Here is a 16322-nt window from a genome sequence, read left to right as displayed (position 1 = left end):
CCCCTCCCCTACCCAGTGCTCTAGATCTGCTATCCAGCAGATCACTGCACAGTGAGAAAAGCAGCCAGTGCCCAGAGTTGGGGAGCCCCAGATCATGCTGGACCCACAATACGGAGCATCTGCTCCTCACCCAGTGGAGGCACATGGTAGTAGTGACCAGATAATAACGTCATGTTGAGACAAAAATCCACACCATTAAGCAGTATGAGAAACTATATTAACTGTCCAGACCAGAAGGAAAATGGCAAGTACCCAGAAACCAAACCTGAAGAGACAGAAATCCATAACCTAAATGACAAAGTTTTCAAAATAGTTATCATAAAAAAAAACTCAATGAGTTACAAGAAAATACAGAAAGACAAATTAACGAATTCAGGATCATCTTTGCAAAAGAGACTGAAACTTTAAAGAAGAAACAATCAGAATTGTTGGAGATGAAAATCACAATGGATGAGATAAAAAAAAATCTGAACTCCCTAAACAACAAAACTGACAATATGGAAGACTGAATTAGCAATTTAGAAGACAATACTATAGAAATGCTTCAGGAGGAGGAGAAGAGAGAACTAAGAGTAAAAAGAAATGAAGAGGCTTTCAGAGAAATATCTTACTCAATTAGTAAATGTATCATAAGAATTACAGTTATTCCAGAGGGAGAAGAGAAGGGAGAAGAGAAGGAAGATGGAGCAGAAATCTTGTTCAAAGAAACGATAGTGGAGAATTTCCCAACCAAGGGAAGAAGATGGAAATCCACATGAAAGAGACTACTAGAACTTGCAACTATGTTAATGTAAAAAGAACTACTGAAAGGTATATAGTAGAAAAGCTGGTAGAAGTCAGTGACAAACAAAAAATATTAAAGGCAGAAAGGCAGAAGAAAATAACTTACAAAGGAACCCCTATTAGGCTTTCAGCAGATTTCTCAGCAGAAACCTTACAGGCTAGGAGAGAGTGGAATGACATATTCAAAATCTTGAAAGACAAAAACTTCCAGCCAAGGATTTTCTATCCATCAAAAATCTCCTTCAGATAGGACAGAGAAATAAAAACTTTCCCAGATAAACAAAAGATAAGGGAGTTCATCACCACAAAACCCCCACTACAAGAAATCCTCAAGAAGGCTCTCATACCTGAAAGGAAAAAAAGAAAACAGGAAAGGGGCTATAAAACCCTGAGCAAGGAGATTAATAGGTATGCAACAATCAGAAATTGGCAACTCCCTATCAGATCACACTGGTAAACACTTAACTCTAAAATCAAGGATAAAAAAAAGGAAAACATCAAAATGAAAATCATATCATCACCTTAACCACAAACTCATAATACAAGATGGAATTAGATATGACAAAATAACTTAGAAGGGGAAGAGGAAAAGGGAAAGAATCAGTATAGTTTAAGGAAATAAGAAGCAATCAGAAAATGGACTATCTCACCTGTGGGACTTTCTCTATGAACCTCATAGTATCCACTAAACAAATAATTAGAACAGAGACATATATGACAAACAAGGAGAAAATGAAGAAAACCAACATAAAAAGCCACCTAATCAAACTGATAGCCCAATATACATGGGACAAGAAATAAAGGATATGCAGAAGAAGCAGAAAACGTGATAAGATGGCAGCATTAAGCCTTCATATACCAAAAAATCACTCTAAATGTAAAAAGACCGACTTCTCCAATCAAAAGACCAAGAGTGGCAGGATGGATTAAAGAACAAGATGCAACAATATGCTGCCTCCAGGAAACACATCTCAGCTCTAAAGACAAACATAGGCTTAGAGTGAAGGGATGGAAGACAGTACTCAAAGCTAAGGGAGAACGAAAGAAAGCAGGTGTTGCCATACTTATGTCAGACAAAGTAGACTTCAAGATAAAACAGGTAAAGAGAGACATAGAGGGGCAGTATTCAATGATAAAAGGAACTCTCTAGCAAGAATACATAGCATTTATAAAAATATATCCACCCAACACAGGAGCAGCAAAGTACATAAAGCAACTATTAAAAAGCCTAAAAGGAGATATTACCAACAACACCATAATAGTAGGAGACCTCAACACTCCACTTACTTCAATTGATAGATCATCTAGAGAAAAAGTCAACAACAAGTTTGTGTAATTAAATGAAAAACTAGGCCAGATGAACTTAATAGATGTATACAGAGTAATCCATCCAAAAACAGCAAAGTATATATTCTTCTCAAGTGTGCATGGAACGTTCCCAAGGATAGACCATATATTGGGAAACTAGGCAAACCTCATTACATTTAAGAAGATTGAAATCATATCTACTATCTTCTCTGACCATAATGCTATGAAACTAGAAATGAACTACAAGAAAAAAGCAGGGAAAAGAACAAAAATGTGGAGACTAAATAACATGCTGCTGAACAACCAATGGGTTGTCGAAGAAATAAAAGGAGAAATCAAAAAATATTTGGAGACAAATGAGAATGAAAACACACCATACCAACTCATATGAGATGCAGCAAAGCAGTCTTAAGAGGGCAAATTATAGCAATACAAGCCAATGTTAACAAACAAGAAGAAGCTCAAAGAAACAATCTTAAACTACACCTAACAAAATTAGAAAAAGAAGAACTAACAAAGCCAAAACTCAGCAGGAGGGAAATAATAAAATTTAGAGCAGAAATAAATGAAATTGAAAAATAAAGACTGTAAAAAAGGCTAGTGACACAAGGAGCTGGTTCTTTGAGAAGATAAACAGAATTTATAAACCCTTAGCCAGGCTCACTAAGAAAACAAAAACAGAGAATAGAGGAAGAAGAAGAAACTGATGAAAAAATCCATCAACTGTAAAATTGTAAACGTGGTAATTGCTAAGGAAGATAGGTTCTGTGTGGTATGACACTCTGCCATTTGTGGTCTCAAGCATCTAAACATTTTGAATACTTACAGGCGACCACTCAGGTAATAGCCCTGAACCTAGAAGTCATTCCAAAGTCATGTTATATCCATCATGACAGAGAAGTGGAAGAGGTGGGGGAACTTCAGCTATCCCACACCATTAAACTAAAAAATATTCTTCCACCACATATTTATAAAGTACCACTCCATGTAATATTGCTCAAGCCCTCAACATTCTGGCCATTTCTGTGGGACCTGACTTGACCATGCCAATTTCCCCTTTAAAAGGTACTGTCCATTCTGGGAAGATGGTGGCATAAGAAGACTCTGAACTCACCTCTTCCCATGGGCACAAGAAATATGCAGCTACCTGTGGAAATATTTCATCTGAGAGAGATCTGATACCTGGATTAAAAGACCCTCTACAACAAGGGACAGCAGTAACAGGATTGGAAGATGCAGAAATATACCTCTTATGAAGAAAAAAAAAAACCTCCTAGCTGCAGCATTTCATGATGGTGAGGAATCGTAAAGGCACAAAGCTTTTCCCAGAGGAGGAGGGGACCCTGAGCAGCAGATCTATGCCACAATAAGCACCCCAGACTTTAGATTCAGCACAACTGAGGCATGATCCATCATATCTGGCTTTCCTAGCTTTGCAAATCAATAGAGAAATACCCCTTTATTGAACGGTAGAGAAAGAAAAACTTGCTCTAAAAGGACCCACACAGAGTTACACCCATATCAGAAACCAAGACAAAACACCAGAAAGAAATGTGCGTGTTCCAATGGTAAAAGAGACTCACTTACTAAGCTCTAAGTACATCTCAGAAAAACAGGAGGTGGCTAGGCCCACCCCTTGAAGGACTGAGACACTTATGACAGTCTTTATTATGGCATAGTTCTGTCATGCTGACACGGATATTGGCAGAATCTACTGGATTCCTTCCTCTAGCCTATTAGTGCAGAGGTCTGCCCTGCCCACTAGACACTGATCCAATCAAGCACAGCCAGGGTAGGCAGCTAGACCAAGCTACTGGCCCCACTCACTAGCAATCCCATGGTGAACCTGAGGAGGAGAGTGTGGGACCTCTGCAGGAGGGCAAGTGGGTCTGCCTTCATGGGGTGTGCATATGGAGTGGGCCTGCATTGGCAGTTCAGATGGGTCCATGAAAGGAAGGGCATGTCAACAACGGTCGACTTGTGCTGCTGGCCATCACAAAAAGCCACACAGGGAATCTGTCCTGCTTCCCAACACCTGAAATGATTATGTACCATGTTTCTAGGTTTGGTCCAACTCATCTTCAATCCTGAGAGAGCTGACAATAGTGATGTGATGCAGGGGGCTACACTGGAGTTCTGCAGCAATTGTGACCCCCTGAACCTAGCAACCAGCCAAACTGGGGGCCTGACACTCTTAACAGCAAAACTGCAGTACTTATATTCTATTAGATCTCACAGCCAGTGGTGCCTGGGATTGCCCTACCCAATAAAATGACATTGGCAGCTACACCTGGTTGAGTCTTACCACCAGGAAGCCCAGGGGCTAGCCTAGCCTGTCCATGCACCAGCAGCAAGAACAACACCATCAAAACAGAAGTGCACACACGGCCCACACAGGGGCCACCCATTTAGCATTTGGAACAAGTGAAAAGAGGAAAGCACATTTACGGGCCCCATAAGGCCTCTTTTACATAAGACCACATTTCCAAGATGGAGAGGTGTAGCTGATCTACCTAATACATAGGTATAAGCACAGAGAAGTAGGAAAAATGAGGAGACACAATAATATGCTCTAAATAAAAGAATAGGACAAATCCTCAGAAAAAAGAACTAAACAAAACAGAGATAAACTTTCTACCTGATATAGAGTACAAACTAATAGCTATAAATGTGTTCACTGATCTTGGGAAAAGAATAGATGAACACAGTGAGAACTTCAACAAAGAATTGGAAAATATAAAAAAGAACCAATAGAACTGAAGAATACAATAATGGAAATGAAAAATTCACTAAAGGGAATCAGCAGCAGGGGAGGGTGATACAGAAGAATGGATCAGTGATCTGGATGAAAGAGCAGAGGAAATCACCCAAGCTGAACATAAAAAAGAAAAAAAAATTAAAAAGAATGAGGACAGTCTAAGGGACATCTGGGACAACATCAAGAGTAGTAACATCTGTGTTATGTAGGTGTTTCAGAAGGAGAAGAGAAAGACAAAAGGACAGAGAATCTGTTTAAGGAAATAATAGCTGGAAACTTCCTTAAGCAAAGCAAGGTACCAGAAGCACAGACAGTACCAAATAAGATGAACCCAAAGAGGCCCACATCAACACAGATTATAATAAAATGTCAAGAACTAAAGTTAAAGAGATATTCCTAAAAACTGCAAGACAAAGGCAACAAGTTACATACTAAGGAATCGTCATAAGGATATCAGCTGATTTCTCAGTGGAAACTGCACAGTCTAGAAGGGAGTGACACAATATATTCAAAGTGTTGAAAGGAAAAAGTCTACAACCAAGAATACTCTACCCAGCAAGGCTATCATTCTTAATGGAAGGAGAGATAAAGAGCTTTACAAACTGGCAAACACTAAAGGCATTCATTACCACTAAACCAGCATTACAAGAAGTGTTAAAGGAACTTATGTATTGGGAAAGAAAAGGCCACAAATAAAAATAAGAAAATTACCAAAGAAAAATTATCACTGGTAGAGGCAAATATACAAGAAAAGTGGTGGATCAACCACCAATAAAGCTAGTATGAAGATCAAAAGGCAGATGTACAAAAATTATCTACATTTGTCTTAAGAGGTTCAGGGATACCAAAAAAATAAAAGAGGTAAAGTACATCAAAAATGTAAAACATGGTGGGAGAGTAAAAGTATAGGGATGTTAGAAAGAAGTCAAAATTAAGAGACTATCAAATTAATATAGATTGCTATCTACATAAGTCATTACCTATGAACCTCATGTAACCATAAACCAAAAACCTATAATAAATACTCAAAAAATAATGTGAAAGAAATCCAAACATAACAGTAATGAAAGCCATAAACCACAAGGGAACAGGGCAAGAGAAAGAAGGAACAGAGAAGAGCTACAAAAACATCCAGAACAAAAGAACAAAATGGCAATAAGTGCATACTTATCGATTGTTACTTTAAATATAAATGGACCAAATGGTCATCAAAAGACAAAGGGTGGCTGAATGAATAAATAAAACAAAACCCATATATATGTAGCATGAGTGACAAACTTCATACTTAAAGACACTAACAAACTGAAAGGAAATGGAGAGAAAAAGATATTCCATGCTAATAGAAATAAAAAGAAAACTGGAGTAGCAATATTTAGACAAAATAGACTTTGAAACAAAAGCTATCAAAAGAGACAAAGAAAGGCATTACATAATGATAAATGCAACAATCCAAAAACAGCAGTAAGCAAACAATTATTAACAGACATAAAAGGAGAAATTGACAATAATATAATAATAGTAGGGGACTTTTAAGCTCCACTTACATCAGTGGATAGATCATCCAAACAGATTAATATGGAAACATTGGCCTTAAATGACACATTAGATCAGATGGATTTAGTAGACACATACAGAACATTCATCCCCAAACTGAAGAATACATGTTCTTTCTGTATGCATATGGAACATTTTCCAGGATAGCTCACACATTATGCCACAAAGCAGGCCTCAATAAATTTAAGAAGATTGAAATAATACCAAACATCTTTTCTGACTGCAACAGTATGAAACCAGATACCAATTACAGTAAGAAAATTAGAAGAGTCACAAATATGTTGAGATTTAGCAAAATGCTAATGACCAACCATTGAGTCAATGAAGAAATCAAAGGAGAAATCAACAAAAACCTAGTGACAAACAAAAATGATAATACAATATGCCAAAATTTATGGGATATAGCAAAATTGGTACTAAGAGGGAAGTTTATAACACAAGAGGCCTAACTCAGAAAACAAGAAAAACCTCAAGTAAACAATCTAACAGTGCACCTAAAGAAATTCGAAAATGAACAAGACCAAAGTCAATAGAAAAAAATGAAATAATAAAAATCAAAAGGGAAGTACAGGAAATAGAGACTAAAAAAAAAAGGAAAAATTGAGAAAACTAAGATCTGGTTCTTTGAAAAGATAAAACAAAATTAACAAACATTTAGCTAGACTCATCAATAAAAAAAGAGAGTTCAAATAAATAAAATCAGAAACAAAAGAGGAGAAATTATAATGAGCATCACAGAAATACAAAGACTTAGAGAATCATACAAATAGTTATACACCAACAAATTGGACAATCAGGAAAACATAGATAAATTCTTAGAATAAGAAAAACTTCAAAAACTAAATCAAGGAGAAATAGAGAATCAGAGTATGCCAATCACTAGTAAGGAGATTAGAAAACCTAACCTCCCCCCCAAAACAGAAGTCCAGGACCAGACAGCTTCACCTGTGAATTCTACCAAACATTCAAAGAAGATTTAGTACCTATCCTTCTAAAACTCTTCCTCAATATTGAAGAGGAGGGAAATCTTCCTAACTCATTCTGGGAGGCAAATATCACCCTGATAAAAAACCAGACAAGGACAACACAAATCAAGAAAATCACAGACCAATATCACTGATGAACATAGACGCAAATATCCTCAATACAATACTAGCAAATTCAATACAACAATACATTAAAAATGTGCAACATGACCAAGTGGGATTTATTCCAGGGATGCAGGGATGGTTCAATATCTGCAAATCAATCAATGTGATAGACAAATCAATCAATACGAAGAATAACAATCACACGATTATCCCAATATATGCAGAGAAAGCATTTGAAAAGATAACAGCATCCATTTGTGATAAAAATCTCTAAATAAAATAGGTATAGATGGAAAGTACCTTAACATAGTAAAGGCCATATATGACAAACCACAGCTAACATCAGACTCATTGGTGAAAAAATGAAAGCTATCTCTTTAAGAACAGTGAAAATATAAGGATGCCCGCTTTCTTCACTCTTATTTAACATAGTATTGGAAATCCCAGACAGAGCAATTAGGCAAGAAAAAGAAGTAAAGGAATCAAAATTGGAAATGAAGAAGTAAAACTATTGCTTTTTGCACAAGACATGATTTTATATATAGAAAACCCTATGAATCTATTAAAAAACTATTAGAAACAATAAATGAATACAGTCAGGTTGCAGAATAAAAAATCAACATGCAAAAATCAGTTGTATTTCTATATGGTAACAACAAAATAGCAGAAAGAGAGATTAACAATCTAATCCCATTAACAATCACACACACACACAAAAATGAAATACCTGGGAACAAATTTAACCAAAGAGATGAAAGATGTATACACTGAAAAAAATAAAGCATTGTTGAAAGAAATTGAAGAAGACATAAAGAAACAGAAAGATAATCCATGCCCATAGATTGGAAGAATTAACAGAGTTGAAATGTCCATACTTCCTAAAGCAATCTACAGATTCAACGAAATCTCTATCAAAGTCTCAATTATAGTCTTCATAGAAATAAACAAAGAATCCTAAAATTTATATGGAACAACAAAAGGCCCTGGATAGCCAAAGCAATCCTGAGGGGGAAAAAATAAATCTGGAGGTATCACACTCCTTGAATTCAAAATATACTGCAAGTATATAGTAATCACAACATCATAGTACTGGCATAAAAACAGACACATAGATCAATGGAACAGAATCAAGAGCCCAGAAACAAATCCACACATGTTTGGACAGCCTATTTTTGGCAAGGCAGCCAGGAATGTACAATGGAGAAAGGAAAGTCTCTTCAATAAAAGATGTTGGGAAAACTGGACCTCCATGTGCAAAATAACGAAAGCAGATGATTATATTACACCATACAGAAAAACTAACTTAAAATGGATTAAAGACTTGAATTAAGACCTGAAACCATAAATCTTCTAGAAGAACACATAGGAAGTACACTCTTTGACATTTGTCTTAGCAGTATCCTGAATATTATGTCTCACCAGGCAAGGAAAAAAGAAGGAAAAATAAACAATTGGACTAAATCAAGCTAAAAAGCATCTGCAGAGCAAAGGAAACCATTAACAAAACAATGACACAACCTAACAATTGAGAGAACATATTTGCAAACCATATATCCAATAAGGGGTTAATATCCAAAATATATAAAGAACTCATACAACTCAACAACAAAGAAACAAAGGAGACAATCAAAAAATGTGCACAGTATCTGAACAGACTTTTCACCAAAGATGATATACAGATGGTCAGGCATATGAAAAGATGTTCAACATCAGTAATTATTATGGAAAAGCAATTCAAAACTACAATGAGATATCACCTCACACCTGTCAGAATGGCTATAATTAAAAAGACAAGAAATAATATGTTGGAGAGGATGTGGAGAAAAGGGAGCCATAATACACTGCTGGTGGGAATGTAAATTGGTACAGCCACTATGGAAAACAGTATGGAGATTCCTCAAAAAATTAAGAATAGAACCACCATGGACCATGGCAGTAAAAACAATGATAGGAAGCACCAAGGTTTTCTGGCATAAGGAGGGTGAATTTTTGAATACCATTTGTATTAATGTTCTCCTTTTTGAGATGGAGGCCATGGATCTAGAATACACTACATTCTTTCCCATTTTTTCAGTCCTGAGACTCAAGTGAAATTGGTTAAAGTATTTCTCAAGAAGGCATGGGAATGATTAGAGACATTAGGGAGCAGAAAAGATGCATCAGTAAGTTCCCTCTCCATGGATCTAGGTCTCACCCTTCTAGGTTTAGGGCTTTTTCTCTGGCATGGGGCAGTAAATTAACCTCTCTTAGACTCTTGTCCCTTATTTTTGGATTAGAAACATTGCTTTAATTTCTATTCCACCAAGTCTAGTCTTCTTTAGAGGCCAGCACAAGGTAACCAGGGTTGTTGCCTCCAATTTTACTGGTGAGGGGAAGTGTCAAGTGAATGAAGAAATGTTGAATGGGAGAAGGATGATTCTGATCAAGTACAAACTTCTTCTCCCTTTTCCTTTTTCTTTCCCCAGCAGTCATTATTGTGTAGAGGGAGTAGCCTTCGTGTTTTAGAAGCTTTGGTACTCTTTACTTTATTCAGTGTATAAAGACTCTGATGAGAGAAAGTTCTCTTCATTCAGTCATAATAATGGTAAAGCAAATTCTGTGGCTCAAGGTTGAGCTCTTCTCAGACCTTCCCAGCACATACTCTACTCTTGTGATAGGAGATATTGTGGGAAGAGTTGATTTGTTTTCTGTGTAACTTTTTCCTCTAGTGTCCACAGATTCCCTTAGAGAAGGGCCCCTGGAAATGGTTCTAGTGTGACAGAATTCATTCTCTTGGTATTAACAGTCCAGCTAGTTCTTTAACTCCTCTTGTTCTTCTGGTTTCTAGTAAAATATGTGGTCACTTTGTTGGGAAAATTGGGCATGATAATTTTAATTGGGCTGAATTCAAACTTACACACACCAATGTATTTTTCCACTTTAATTTGTTCTTCATTGTTTCATTTATCCTTTTGTTTTTACACCCCAAATCTTGTTTAACTTCATATTCAAGAAGAAAATTATTTCTTGCATGGGGTCCATGATCCACTGCTACTTTGTGGGTTGTTTTGGTATTTCTGAATGCTATGTGCTGGCATCAATGACCTATTAGGGCTATGTGGCCATCTGTAGCCCACTTTTGTATAATGTTGTCTTGTCCCCTAAAGTGTGTCCTAGACTTATGCTTGGTTCACACTTGATGGCATTTTCTGGTGCCGTGGCCCACACAGGATGCATGATGAGATTGACCTTCTGTGATGCAAACGTCGTCACCCATTGTTTGTGTGACATCTTCTCTGTACTCCTGCATGAGTGCCTACATTGAGCTAGTTGTTTTTATTGTGGTCGGCGTCAAAATCTTGGTGCTCATTCTCACCATCTTTGTCTCTTGTGGTTTCATCCTCTCCAGCAACCTCCACATCAGCTTCATGGAGAGCAGGTCCAAAGCTTTTGACAACTGCAGTTCCCACATAATTGCTATTTCTCTCTTCTTTGGATCAAGTGTATTTCTGTATCTCAAACCATCTTCTTCTGTGTCTTTGGATGAGGGAAAAACCTCTTCTTTCTTTTATACCAATACAGTTCCCTTGATGTATCCCTTAATTTATAGCTTGAGGAATAAAGACATTAAACTTGCTTTGAGAAAAATCCTGAGGAGGAGAAATTTTGGTCAAAACTATGTCTGTTTGTGCATGTAGTTATAGGGCAGAGAGATACTGTATATTTAATTAAAGTAATTTTAGTGGCATCTTTCTTTCATGGTTTTTCCTTAATGTTGTAAAGGAAACTTAAGTCTTCTCTCATAATTTATTTCCAGTGCTTATAGAATAGGTCTTCTTTTTTCTTCACCATTTCCACAATATCATCTCCATCTTTGTTTTCCTGTTTAGTAATAATACTAAATAAGAAACATATTATATCTGTTTTTTTAATTGTCATAAAACTTCATTTTTCCTGTAGGAAAAGGTGAATGGTCTTTAAAAAACCGAATTAGGTCACACTAGAGTGACATTGTGTCATTGGGGGTGTGCTTCTCTGCTACTTGCTATTAGAAGCGTGAATCAGGTACTCTGTTTCTACTCCCTTCTTTCCATCCTCCAACTGGCAAGAATTTGTCTTCTTTGAATGCCAGAGATTGAAGATTCTGTAAAGACTCTCAAGTATAATCCATTTTGTATCTGTAAATATTATACATCAACTTTCTTTAGGCAAAACATTTTCTTTTTTATCTTTGTACAGTCAAAGCAGCACATGACTAATTGCCAAAATGTATTTATTATATGGATGGGAAACTGAAATACAGAGTGGATAACGTTTTACTGAAAGTCACACAGATTCATGAAGAAAAAGTCTACACTCTTACTCTTCCGTTTCATGTAAACTACTCTAGTACAATTTGTGTCACTTTGTTCTTTTATTTTTGTTTCAGTAACCATGAAATATTAGAAAACATTGCTAATTTGAAAATTGACTGTGCTTTGTTCCAGGATGATACATGAATTTCTCTCAGGGAGGGTATCACATTTTTTGTTTATTGTTTAGGAAAACAGTTTGATGGTTCTTTTTGTTGGGAAAGAGGAGGCTTTTGGGGCAGCATATTGGAGAGATGATTGGCTCAAGGATGAAGTTTACTTTTTCTGAAAGTTACAAACTTGAATTTGGAATATTTGTAAATGTTCATTATTCGGAAAACAAGGCATGGGAGAGAAAAGAGCCCAGAAACATGTCACTCGTCAGGATTCAACAGACCCATGGCCAAGAAATAAAAGGTTTTTGTGTAGAGAGTGGTCATTAGAGTTAGCAAATGCATTTGAATCAGAATTTGTATCCTTTTCTGTAGAGTATTGTGAACATATCCCACTGTCCGTAAAGCTTTGAAAAAACTCTAATTTACAATGTCAGTACATTGGTAGTGTTTGGGGGAATGAAGGTGAAAAACCTAGGGCCACATTTGGGGAACCTGGTAGAGAGGGGGCACCAGCTACAGGAGATAAAATAGTGTGGGACAATTTAAACCAAAGGTAGAAAGAAGGAATTTAGAAAGTAAAATAAATGATAATGAAAGCCTTTGCCTATGACTCTTTCCTTTCTGGAAGACCCAGAAATGTTATGGGGATCACAGGATTTCTCTAGATTATGAAAGCATAAATTCTTTGATATTAAAAAGAGAAGTTAAACAAAAGGGCTGGAGGACCTGGGAATAACTAAATCACTCCTGTTTTTGTTGGCTTCCACATGCTACTCCTATGTGGATTTTTATGTACAAAAACGTCAAATTACAGCTAGTAGAGCATTAACTAAAAAAAAAAAAAAATTTGGTGAGTAAACCTAATTGTGACAATGTCTTTTCTGCAAAGAATGTTGCAATATTATAATTTTTTGGGAAAAAAGTTACTCTAAAAATCTCAATTTGATGTATCAAGTGACAATTACGTATTTTCTAAGAAACATTTAATAGTATTAACTATTTACCATTTTCCTAATCTCCACTCAATATTTAGGTATTTTAAAATTTAGCATAGCTAGTTTGTTGCATTGTTTGTTTTTTAGGTGTTTGACATTCCTTAATCTATGTCTTATGGTTTTAATTGACCACTCATACTCCATCTACTGACTTTAATGTTAACATGCTTCATTTTAACTTTACAAGTTCTATTTATAGAAAATAATTGATCTTGCTTGGAGTATGTTTTACTTTTTTTTTCTTTTATTTACTCTTCCTTTGAAAAACCTGTTTTCCTCATGGGAATAAGAATGTATATAAACAAGTAAATAACATCTATGCTATTTGGAAATCTTTGTATACCTTGCAGAGGTGCATCCACTCTATGTATTTTTTCTTTTTGTGTGTGAGGAAGATTGGCCCTGAGCGAAGAACTCTTACCAATCTTCCTCTGTTTTATGTAGAATGCCATCACAGGATGGCGTGGTTCTAGGAGCGTGCCAGAGACTTGCAAATCCTGGACCACCAAAGCAGAGCATGCAAACTTCACCACTATGCCACTGGCCAGCCCTGACTCTGTTATGTACTTTATCATGATTTGAGGTGGCCCAGAGCGTGGCTTGAATTTGACCACTAGCCTTTTATTTCACGAGCCTCAAAATCAAATGGAATCTCTATCATTTATAGAAAAATATACTTTCTTTAAAATTAATTTCCGTCTTCAAATAATTAGAAAAAGGTAATAAAAATAGTTGAAATATAGCCTGTAATGATTAAGGGTGGTAACATCTTGAAAGAGGCAACCCAGCTGTTAGTTAAGCAACTTAAGGACTTTTTAGTTAGCAATAAGCTCTCTGTGTCCATCTACTTGGACTTTTTTCAAAAGGTAAAGAATCAAGTCAAGATATTTTACATGCACAGCAGACTTATCCTTAGTAGTTTTTGTTCTTTTGTATTATGGGAATTGCACTGACAAGTTATGAGGCAAATTATGATTTTATTATAATTGTTCACAGCTGAGAGTCAAACAGGTAAGGCATTGATTTTGCCTGTGCCTGTGTACCAGGACAGAGCTATTTCTAAGTCAGTGTGAAAGCTTCAAGTTTCCAGGCTAACAGAAAATGGTCCTCCTAGTTAAGGCTCAGAAAGAAAGTTCCCTGAGTACATCCTGTTTTTGTTTATTATAAACTTTCTCTGAGGGAGCTGCTATTGTTGCTCAGGATCAGGTTTGTAATCAGCATGATCAGAGTGCATTGTGGTTAAGTGCTGATGAAAACTATGAGTAAAAGGGTCTTGAGTTCCTCTTTAATCTCTCTTTAATTCCTGAAGCCCAACTTAATTGAAGCCTACTCTCTACTCCTAGTTACACTGCTTCCCTACACAAACACACATGAACACACATACACACACACACAGAGTATCTTCAAGTCTTGTATTTTATGAGATCCTTTCCTGATATCGATTGCATGGTATTCAACGCACCTTTAGTCTTTGCAAGCACAATCAGGTAGATAATTCCTGGTTGAAGCTCCAGAGAGGCAGGGCTAGGCATAAAGTACCTGCTGAATCTGGCCAGAGAATGTGGTTATTGCTTCACTCATTCGTTTATGTTAAAAAAAAAAAAAAAACATTTTACCTGCTATGTTCCTGGCAATGTGTGGCAAAGTAATATATATGATAAACAAATATGGCAATACAAGAGACTAATATAATGGTAGATTTTCAAATGCAACATAATAGAGTTACATGAATAGAATCTATCTTACACGTGGATAGATTCTAAAATTGGTCTTATGTCGTCACATTACACCTGAAAATTCATTATGTCAGCAAATGTCCATATTGGGGACAGACACAGTACTTTTCCCTAAGCCTGCCACAGTTGGTGTTTCTCTTGAGCACTGGAACATTTCACTGTAAATTCATCTGAGCACTAGATGAATTAGCTGCTTTACATTCAGAGTTTGTTTTACAAATATGCACCTATAGACAGTAGAGTCTCACTCTATGTAGGAAGATGTAAGTTCTAAGACAGAGATTCCCCTCTTCTCAGTGAGTGGGATGGCTGGTGAAATCACCTGGGGTGTTTAAAGTATCTCTCTGGCATAAAGTTGGAAAAACCCGTTTGAAAAATAGAGATAAGTTCAGGATTTTATGTTTGCTCTTAAGGAGGAGTGTTGTGTTGCAGTTTTCTCTGCACTGTCACTTCTGTCCCTTTATGTGTTTTTTCAGAAAAGAATTATAAGGTACATGGGGAAGGGGATTCTGTTCCCATCTCATAGATGATGAAATTAATGTTCAGAGATGTTCATGGCTTGTTCAAAATCACAATTTATAAAGTATAGAACTGAGATAGAACTTGAGTGTTTTGATTCTAAACCTGCTAGGGTTTAAAAAAAATTATTATTATGCAAAATTTACCATGTTGGGCCCTGAACATCACCCCAGTGGAGTTAGAGTGCTGACTTTTGTACCACCTCATTACTGACTCATGGGGTAAAAGTTCAACTGTCACTTCAGATCTTTGACTCCTCCTTATCCAAATTGAAATGCTGATTGACAAGGCTTCTTTGCTGCTAGGTGAGGGGTTAAAGCGTAGTTCCGTGGTGAGCCTATTGTCAACCACAGGGAGTGAGAATAAGTATAAGACTAGCATTGTTTACACAAGCTTGTTCCACTTCATTACTATTGAGTGGAATGGAAGCTCACTTCCCCACTTGGCCCTGCTGACTGTGGAGTGCCACTTAGCATCACTTTGTTCAACTTTATTGCTGCAGAGTAGGGGAGGAAGTTCAAATCGTTGCTCCACCCCATTTATGCCATGCTGGTGGGGGCATCAGATTGCTACTCCCTATAGCCAGACAAAAGGTAGAAGTTCCGTCCTCACTTGGCCCTGCTAACATTATCCCTGCAAGAGTACTAAAGGACCTCCTGCTGTCAGCAAGCAGAAGGTTTAAATTTAGCTCTCTAAATGGCCATGATGACATCAGTGAGGGGGCAGATTTTCCTTCAGTTTTTGGCTACTGTAGGATGTCTAATAAAGAAAATGCTTCCTATTCTGGAAGGCTACCCTCTTTCTATTCTTTTGGTTAGAGAAAAGTTTTCTTTTTAGGTATTTGTCTTTGGTGGTTTGGGGTTGCGGGCTTCCTCAGCATAACATCTGGCATACACAGGAGGCAACAAAGCCCAGGAAACTCACCACCTGTAGTCCTCAGTTCCTGAGATTACTTGGCAATCTACCTTCTTTTTACCTTTACAAGTCTTCCTAAGTTTGTTTGTTATGTTATATCCAGGATTATTTAGTTTTAAGAAGGAGTAGGAAGGCATAGAATAATCCATTTTGGCTGGAATCAGATATAAGTCTACTGAAAGTTTAAAAAAATTCTCATTCAATTCCTTAAGCCTG

General features: G+C 36.7%; 1 pseudogene; it reads left to right on the top strand.

The window, feature by feature from the left end:
• The first annotated feature begins 9423 nt into the window (after positions 1 to 9423).
• Positions 9424 to 11171, top strand: LOC124225600 (olfactory receptor 8B3-like; annotated as a pseudogene).
• The last annotated feature ends 5151 nt before the right edge of the window (positions 11172 to 16322 follow it).

Source organism: Equus quagga, chromosome 14 (assembly GCF_021613505.1).
Source record: "Equus quagga isolate Etosha38 chromosome 14, UCLA_HA_Equagga_1.0, whole genome shotgun sequence".
NCBI lineage: Eukaryota > Metazoa > Chordata > Mammalia > Perissodactyla > Equidae > Equus > Equus quagga.
The sequence above is the reverse complement of the archived record's forward strand: the minus strand, read 5'-3'. Positions and strand labels throughout refer to the sequence as shown.